Raw genomic sequence first — 9,041 nt, forward strand, 5'->3', positions numbered from 1 at the left:
AACAAAACTATATTAGACATGGACACATCATGTCATGTTTCTGCTCACTGATAACATAATATCCTACTCATATTTGAATCTCAACAAAAATTTCTTGAAAATGTGCATGGTGTTATGCCTAAGTTTATGGGGATTGCAAAATGCCCCAGGTGGGTGCTACTGTCCAGGAGTAGGTGATGTTATGAGACAGAGATAAATCAATATTGTTTGATATATATAAGCTTTGCTAATTTATCATGCCGTTTTGGGAAATGGCTTAGAATGCTTGTGTGTACTACCATTTCAGAAGCAGTCCTGGTAAACATTTCTTTTAAAGATCTTGGCAATTTATAATCTATAGAGTCAAGCAGGAAAGTTGGCAAATATGGTAGAATCATTAGAATGCCAAGACAAATGCTTCATGTTATTTCTTCTGTCTCTTTACATCCAATATTCACTTCCTGTCTTCCATCCTTTTGAGATTAATCAAGTACCAGTCAAATATAGGGTTCAATGGTACTGACCAAGCATGGGCAACCTATTTTGGGGACACTGACATAAGGTGTGGTTATCAGGCAGGCTGCACCAAAAAAAATCAAGGCAATTTTTTGTTAGGCATGTCATTCAGAAACTCTCGCAGGATGCAGTTTGCCTACGACTGGTATCGACTAAGCCCTCTTACCCCCAAAATAGAGCTTAAATCAGAAATTATCAATATCGCACAAGCTCCTTCCTCAATGGTTCACTTACTACTTAGTTTTGCATGTCATTCATAAGGCCATTTATTAAAACATATTTCTTCAATCAGGAAAGACACAAATTAGGAAGCTGCTTATAGGAGAGACGTATAGCCAAGTAAACTGATTTCCGTACATTACTAATACTTTAACGAACTCGAAAAGGTAACAGAAAACTGAATATAACGGGGCAGATCTAAATGCTGTTATGTCTTAAATTTCTGTTCTAAAATTTAAAAAAAAGCTTAATTCGTATTCCATCAAGATGTTGGTATTCATATTTTCACAAACATATTCAGTATGTAAACAGGCAGTATAAAGTTGACAAAAAAAAATTGCATATACTGTATGTGCGTCGGAAGAGACAATTAATGGTTGAACAGAGTCCAGCTGAGGATCAAACAATGGAGTTAGTCTCGTACCATATAAGGGCAAACATGCTTTTGCGCGGTCGCGATATAATGTTTTTTTACAAACCTTTTTATATTGTACTTATTTACTTCACAAGTCTATGTTATAACAAAATATTCAAATTCATTGAAATATTAAAAAAAAATTATTTTATTTTATTTTCAAATACGACATCAGTTCCATTTTCATCAGCACTTTTCGTAGAGGCTATAAATGACTGGAGAGAAATTACAGGACAAATCGGATATGAAACCAATTCAGTGCGAAACAAGAATGGCTAATTTGTTTTAAAATTTATAATAAAGTATATATAAATATTTTTTATTTTGTATAAAGAATAAAATAAATTTAAGAAAAGATAAATGACTGAAAGGATTAAAAATTAAACGAAGCTAAAAGTGTATTTGGCTTTGCGTTTCGAGACTACTGTCGGTTCTCTCTATAGTGACGTCACGAGTTCGGAAAGTGTAAGCTCGACTTATGCTGTGTGTAGCTTACGAAGTAATATCCAACCTTTTGAGGATAAGATTTATTTGTAGAAAGGGTAATGCTTATTATAACCATTTTAATAGCATCATCATCAACACAACGATATATATATATATACACCGAGGCGATTTATTCATATAATATATGTATATATCTATATCACTAAATCTACACCCTGACATGGCGTATGTAGTATTAGTAATAATGTCTAATAGAGAGAGGGAGAGGAAGATACAAGCTAATGGAGTCGTCAGAGGGCAATGTGGCGTTCAAACATCCTATTAAAACTACTAGTCTCAAGCCTGACTGTTGTAGATGTAGATAAACCGGCATTCGATCTTGTCAACTCGTTTAGACCCCCAAACCAAGCACTGAAAGGAATGAAACGCACAAAAAGCCAAAATGTATCTACAATACATACATATGTGTACATATGTATGTGTCCTCGGCTTGATACCATATATATATATTTCTAACATGAAGCCAAAACTATCCAGATTAAATATTAGCCTTCGAATATATATATGTGTGTATGTATAAATGATAGTTATACACATATAGCGCTGAGTGGTGCGCAACTTAGTCGATTATATGTATATATATATTTATATGTATATATCTATAACCCACTTTGTATATACAGTCATAGAATACATATACTATTAATGGCAAACAGGCAACAACCGGGCGAGGCAAATGGCTTGCATTCTTTGAGAATACACTATATATATATATATATATATATATATATATATATATATATATATATATATATATATATATATATATATATATATAGTGATATTAACATTCAGTTATATATAATATAAAGTGATACGTTTAAAACAACCAGTGATCTGCGATTTTATATATATATAATCAAAAACTACAGCGATGTACTTATCCTCACAATCATATATATATATACACACGTGTGTGTATGTTACGTTAGTATATATATATATATATATATATATACATGTGTACGTATAATCATGTTTTTTTTTTACATACTGCAATGTATATCCCACGCTGTAAATGAATTATACATACATGTATACACATTTTAGCTGTATATATATATTTATATGATGTGTGTATATATATATATATATATATATCTATACATACACATAATTTACTATTTCTCTGTTTTATCGGATCATCTTAGGGAGGACCTGTCTGCCCTTGTCGCAGTAGTACTTCTACCACAGCACTACACCATCACCACTTTATACAATACATCAACCAAGGTATGTTTTGAAGACCAGCTATTTTACTGTAGCCATATTGTACAGGATCCAATTTGGTTCCCTTCCTTTCCACCCCCCACTCTTGCTCTATCTCTTCTCTTGTGGTCTTTCTTTCTATCGATTTCTTATTTTCCGTTACCCCCCTCTCTCTCTCTCTCTCTGTATTTCTCTATCTGCCTTTCTCTTGGTACGCTGGCGGAGTAGTAGGAGGAATAATAGAGATCAATATCATCTTCACCATAAATTCGTACATATACATAAATATATGTATATATAGACACCACCGAGAAAAATCTTCACGTATACATACATGTATATATAAAGATATAGACATATACAAACAAGATTTTTCATTTATCTTTATTATATTTTCTTCGTTTTACACACATCCATTACGAAGGCAACTCAGTTTCATGTATATACACACATGAACTCTTACATTCATAACAAAAATGTACATACTCGTTCTCTTTTTATACAGACACAACACGATTTTGCTATCTTACGTTACTTAGGTAGCTTTAATCCATTGCTGTTGGTGGTCAGTAAATAGTATTAACATCCTGCTTTAAACATTTCATCATCATCATCTCCGTTTTTCCCGACCTTTTTTTTTTCTACTCTTATATCGCTAACAATACCACTACCCCCATACGTAACCGAACCCCAAACATGGGAAGGACACCTTACTTTGCTTCCTGATTGCAACATCGTTTGCTTTCTCTTCTCCGTTTGTGTTTGTGGGTAGATGATGATGGGTAGTTTTACCTCATGTTACACACACACACCCATCTACTTGCATAATACATTTAATTGTATATACACCTTGGAGTATTTTTCGTGATTTTCTTGTCTAAGTAGACACCCTTGTTGACTACCCTTAAGTGTGGGCACTGCTTCTGCAGATTTGAAGGGTAATAAATCCCCGTCCAGGTGGAGTGGGTATTCTTCTTTATTTTGTGTTAAATTTATATATTTTTATCAAAATTGCCCTTTCACCTGGACTTTTAAACATCTTCGAGACAACTCGTTATGTTACATATATGTATGTGTATTCGTGCATATACATTTATGGGTGTGTTAGGTTTTTGTGTATTGTTGATGTGCATATAACCATTTTAGGGTGTCGGTAAATACATAAGGGTGTTTCCTCAATTCACCTCTAATTAAGGGTACCACACACCAACAATGTAATTACACTGGAAACTAAAATTTTGCTGTTTTATTTTTTTTTGTTATCGGCAGAAATAATTATTATTTCTAATTCTAATGACAAATTTGCTTAATTTTATGTGTAAATTACATAGAACAAAACACCATTACAATCAAATTAGAAATAACAATTTGCAATCCGGATCTGCATATGTAGAGAGGCCATTATTAATATTTGTTAATCAACCGTATATTTTGTCTTTAAAGTCTCTCTCTCTCTCTCTCTCTTCCCTAAATCAGACGCTCGCGAACATCTATACATACAGGTCTATGTATATTTACATATTGTCCGCACCCTTTCATCTTGTCCTGGGAAGTTACTTTACGGATCTTCCTAACGGTGCCCTCTTTCTTGTAGAGAAACTTGTAATTGTTATCAACAACTTATGCTGTTTCCTTTCTCTCCCCCACACTTCCAGCACCACTACCATACAAGAACTTTAAAGCCTATTTTGGTTTTCATCCTTTTATTATCTCATGATACTGTTAAAGTTTTTCTTTGTTTCTCACGTATGTAATTATTATTGTGTTGTTAACAGTAACTTTTTTTCTTTTTAATCAGAGGAGAAATAATTAAAAAAAAAACAAACCCTCACAAACTTACGATTACTCAATTTTCAGTTATCTACCCCGTGGTGGTTATTTAACCTTATTTTTGTGACGAAATCCCACCAAATTCGACTGGTAAAGAATTTACATACCGCACCGTACAACGAACACCGGTCGGATTCGTTACGTTGTTATTTTGTTGAAAAGTACATCTACATATGTGATCATGAGAGTGCTTCTATTAGACAAATTATAATGTACTTGTGAGCTTTGTGTGTGTATGTGCTTTGGTACCTAAAATCGTGTGGTACTATATATATATAAATTTATAGAATCTCCTTTACCCCATATAAATATAATTATGTAGCGAGAAATTAATAATACAAGCGAAAATAATAATTACGAACGTTTAATTCTTAATGAGCGGAGTGTTTGATGTCACTGTTTTTGTGTGAGTGTTAAGACATTTAACATACAGAGAACGTGTTTCTGTTGTATATTTGTGTTTGTTCAAATATTGTTCTATGTATGCAGAGAAACACGTGATATTAAAAATTAATCAAGTAATTGTTTATCTATAATTGAAATTGTGTTTAGTTGCATTTTAAAATTGACTTATACGCTCGTTCGTGTATATACATACATGTATAGTGTTTTTAATTCCCACGTGTGTATAATAAAACGAATGTAAAGCAAACTTCTTAATAAATCGTCCATTCCGTTGCATGTTTTTGAGTTTAAAATTAAAACCGGTTTTTTTCCTTATTAAAATGCTTCGTAATTGACGAATCTTTCATATATATTTTTGTAGGTAATAAAGAGAAGAAAGAAGATTGCCTTAATTCTATAAATTCACGTGTGTTGGTTTCCTCGTTCCCCCTTGACACTGCCTCGGCTTGAAAGTAAGTATTTCATATAAGGGCATCATTTCGATAAATATACATTTTTGCTCTTGTTTCCCCCCACCCCCATCAAAGTCATGTAGGTGTAATCAGTCTTCTGAGAAAGCTATTCTTTTCTGAACTTAGACTTGGTACTTAATCTGAACATCAAGCATCTCAGTTGGGGATGTTTCCAATATATATTTTAGTTGTTATCCATTTCGTGTGTTATTTTCTCATGTTGGGTACACTGTTTTTGAGTATCCGTTTTACCACTTCATCACGCCATACTACATTACTTAACACCTATTATTATACATACATAAGGTGTATTACTATTGTCATTTCCTGCATTGCTTGCAAATTTAATCTAAACGTCCTTTGTGTGCCTTATAATGTTGAGCATCTCCTGTTTGTATATCTGTGATTTACTTCTGCACCACCACTCTAGACGCTTCTCTTCATCATTATGTGTATAAACGCACATATACGAGGGGGTGCTGAAAAGTTCCTTGCTTTAAGGGTGTCACGAAAAGCTTGGTCGGAGGCCCAACCTTCCGAGTTCTTCTACAGGGCTTAGAAAAACTAAAAGACCCCTGCAATAAGTGTGTGAATCTGAGAGGGAAACGTGTTGAATAAAATCATAATTAACTGATCCTCCTGTAATTTCTTTTACCCAAAGCCAGGAACATTTTAGCACCCCTTCGTACATTACACATGCACATATCTATGCACACGATGAACAACTAACTTATTTTTACACTATTCTATAAACATTTATATTCTTCAGGTAAAAGCAAAGTATATTAGCCATTTGTTGTCTAGATATCATCTTAATAAATTTTGTTCGGGTTACTGCAAGCACCAAAAGGAGATGCATTACTTAGTAAATTAACAAAGCACCTACTTCTTTCTCTCTACATATAATGGATTAACCAATAGTTGTTTAAACATTGACCCATTTATGTTTGCAGCAATAGTGTTTATATTTACAATGCTTGTATTAGACTCACTCCCAAAAGGGGCAACAATTTTAATATGTTTGAATGAGAGTAAATTAAAACGAGAACAACTGATGTGATATGTCTGTCAACAAACACTCCTTGAGACCTTCTTTTCAGGTGCTGAATACCATCTCTCCTTCCTATGTTCCCTCCCACACCCCTTTCCTAGTTCTCCGAGTTGGCACTGTCGATGTATGCACATTGAAAGGTAGGTCTGGTGAGATAGAGATTCTTGACTGGAGGCATGTTGATGTATATTGCATTCAAGAGGTAAGGTGAAGGGGAGCTTCAGCCAGGTTCCTCACAAGCAAGACACATAAGTATAAAATCTTCTGGGAAGGTAACAGTGACAGAGTAGGTGGTGTGGGTATACTTTTTGCAGATAAATGGGTGGATAAGGTCATAGAGGTAGTCAGAGTGTATGACAGAGTACTTAAGCTCAGGGTAGTTTTTCAGAATAGTTCAGCGACAATTATCTCTGCTTATGCCCCCCCCCCCAAGCGGGTCAACCAAATGAACAAAAGGACTACTTTTATGATATTCTTCTGCAGGCTACCTCAAAGACAAATGACGATAATCTTTGTTACTAAGGATTTCAGTAGGCATGTTGGGAAGTAGCCTGGTATCTTTCATGGTGTACATGGGGGCCATGGAATTGGTTCCCCAAATGAAGAGGGGACAAGGCTGTTGGAATTCTTTGATGTGAATAACCAACTTCAGGAAGCCAGCCAGTCACCCACCTGATAACCTACCACTCAGGTGACCACGCTGGCCAGATTGATTTCATTCTCGCCAGACAGTGAGATACATGGTTGCTCATAAATATAAAGACCTTCCCTGGTGAAGAATGCACCCCTCAGCATAGACTACCCAGAAGGGTGCCAAGAAGCAGACAAATCTGGAAAAGAAGGATTTAGAAGCTTAAAGACCCTTTATATGGTCAGAGAGTTAGAGACACTCTAATTGAGAAATTTGACGAGAGGGAGGAGGAACTACAGACTTGTAACATAGAGGCAACTGGGAATTCCTGCAGGACAGCTTGCTAAGTGCCACAGACCAAATATGTGGCTGGTGCAAAGTCCTATCTAGACCTAGGGTGATGTGGTGGAATGATGTAGACAAGGCCATTAGAGCAAAGAAACAGTTTTTGAAGGACTGGAAGTGTGGGGGGTAGCAGGGAACTGTATCAGATAGCCAGAAGGGAAGCTACGAGACTTATATCTAGCCAGGAAAGAAGCAGAAAAGAAGTTTGCCTATGTTCTGCGACATGAGGACCAGAGACTTGAAGTGTTTCAGATCGCAAAACTGTGTGAAAGAAAATTGTGATGTCATAGGAGAGAAATGTGTCTGCTTGGATGATGGTGCACTTGCATTTAATGATTCTGCAAAGAAAGAGGCTTGGAAATGCCATTATGAAAGGCTACTAAACATGGAAAATGAATGGGAGAAGGAGAGTCTGCCAAATATTGACCTGATTGAGGGACCAGCTATCTGAATCGACAGTAGCTTAGTAGATAAAGCAAATAAGAACATGAAGACAGGGAAGCCCCTGGCCTATCAGGAATCATAGCTGAAATCTGGTGGAGTAGGATATAGCCTAGTCACCTGTATCAGGTTGTCCACGAGGGAGTCATACCCAACGATTGGTGTAGCAGCATTATAGTCAAATGCTACAAAAGCAAAGGTGACACCTTAGACAGGAGTAATTAGAGAGGCATCAGATTGCTGGTCCAGATCATGGAAGTCACAGAAAGGGTCATAACTCAATTAATTAGCAAGGTGTTTCGTAACTGGCATGTAAAAAGCATTCACTACACTCTTGGAGTGGTTGGCGTTTCCAGTCAAACCATCTAACCCATGTCAGCATGGACAACGGATGTTAAATGATGATGTTAAAATTTAGACATTTTCATTATGCATACAGTCTTCCAAGTCATGTATAATGGCAGTAATTTTTAAAGAATTGACTTCATCTCTGACAATCTGTCCAACTTATAACAAATCCCTGCATGGAAAGCGGATGTAAAAGGATGATAAAGATGATGAGAATGTCTTCAGTTTCTTTCCATAAGTAATATTGTTTATTTCTCGACAAAACAATTAAGAATAATAAATAATAGCTCTCAAGATAGAAATAACAAATGTACAAGAAAAGAAATATTCGTGATGGCACCGGTGCCAGTGGAGCGCTAAGAGCACTGTCCGAGCATGACCATTGCCAGAGCAGCTGTCTGGCTTCCGTGCCAGTGGCCCGTAAATAGCACCATTTGAGCGTGATCGTTACCAGCGTCCCCTTACTGGCACTTGTGCTGGTGGCACGTGAAAAAACATTTGAGCAAGGTTGTTGCCAGTGCCGCTGGACTGGTTCCTGTGCAGGTGGCACATAAAGTACACCATTTTGAGCGTGGCCGTTGCCAGTACCGCCTGACCAGCCTTCGTGCCGGTGACACATAAAAGCACCCACTACACTCTCTGAGTGGTTGGCGTTAGGAAGGGCATCCAGCTGTAGAAACTCTGCCAAATCAG

The 9,041-nt window shown here is 36.1% G+C and overlaps 1 protein-coding gene across 5 annotated transcripts in view; it reads left to right on the forward strand.

The window, feature by feature from the left end:
* Positions 1 to 1,546: 1,546 nt before the first annotated feature.
* LOC106872693 (serine/threonine-protein phosphatase 1 regulatory subunit 10) overlaps positions 1,547 to 9,041 on the forward strand; it is a 158,069-nt gene continuing 150,574 nt past the window's right edge. Inside the window, exons 1-3 of one of the 5 annotated variants that reach the window (XM_014919769.2) lie at positions 1,547 to 1,671; positions 2,788 to 2,869; positions 5,442 to 5,532. The gene's annotated coding sequence lies outside the window, so the exon portion shown is untranslated. Of the gene's footprint in view, positions 1,672 to 2,787; positions 2,870 to 3,171; positions 3,324 to 3,389; positions 3,411 to 3,512; positions 3,784 to 5,441; positions 5,533 to 9,041 lie in introns of those variants that run through there. The other 4 variants (XM_014919770.2, XM_014919771.2, XM_052971009.1 and 1 more) reach the window with 4 other exon arrangements.

This window comes from Octopus bimaculoides, chromosome 10, assembly GCF_001194135.2.
Source record: "Octopus bimaculoides isolate UCB-OBI-ISO-001 chromosome 10, ASM119413v2, whole genome shotgun sequence".
Lineage (NCBI taxonomy): Eukaryota > Metazoa > Mollusca > Cephalopoda > Octopoda > Octopodidae > Octopus > Octopus bimaculoides.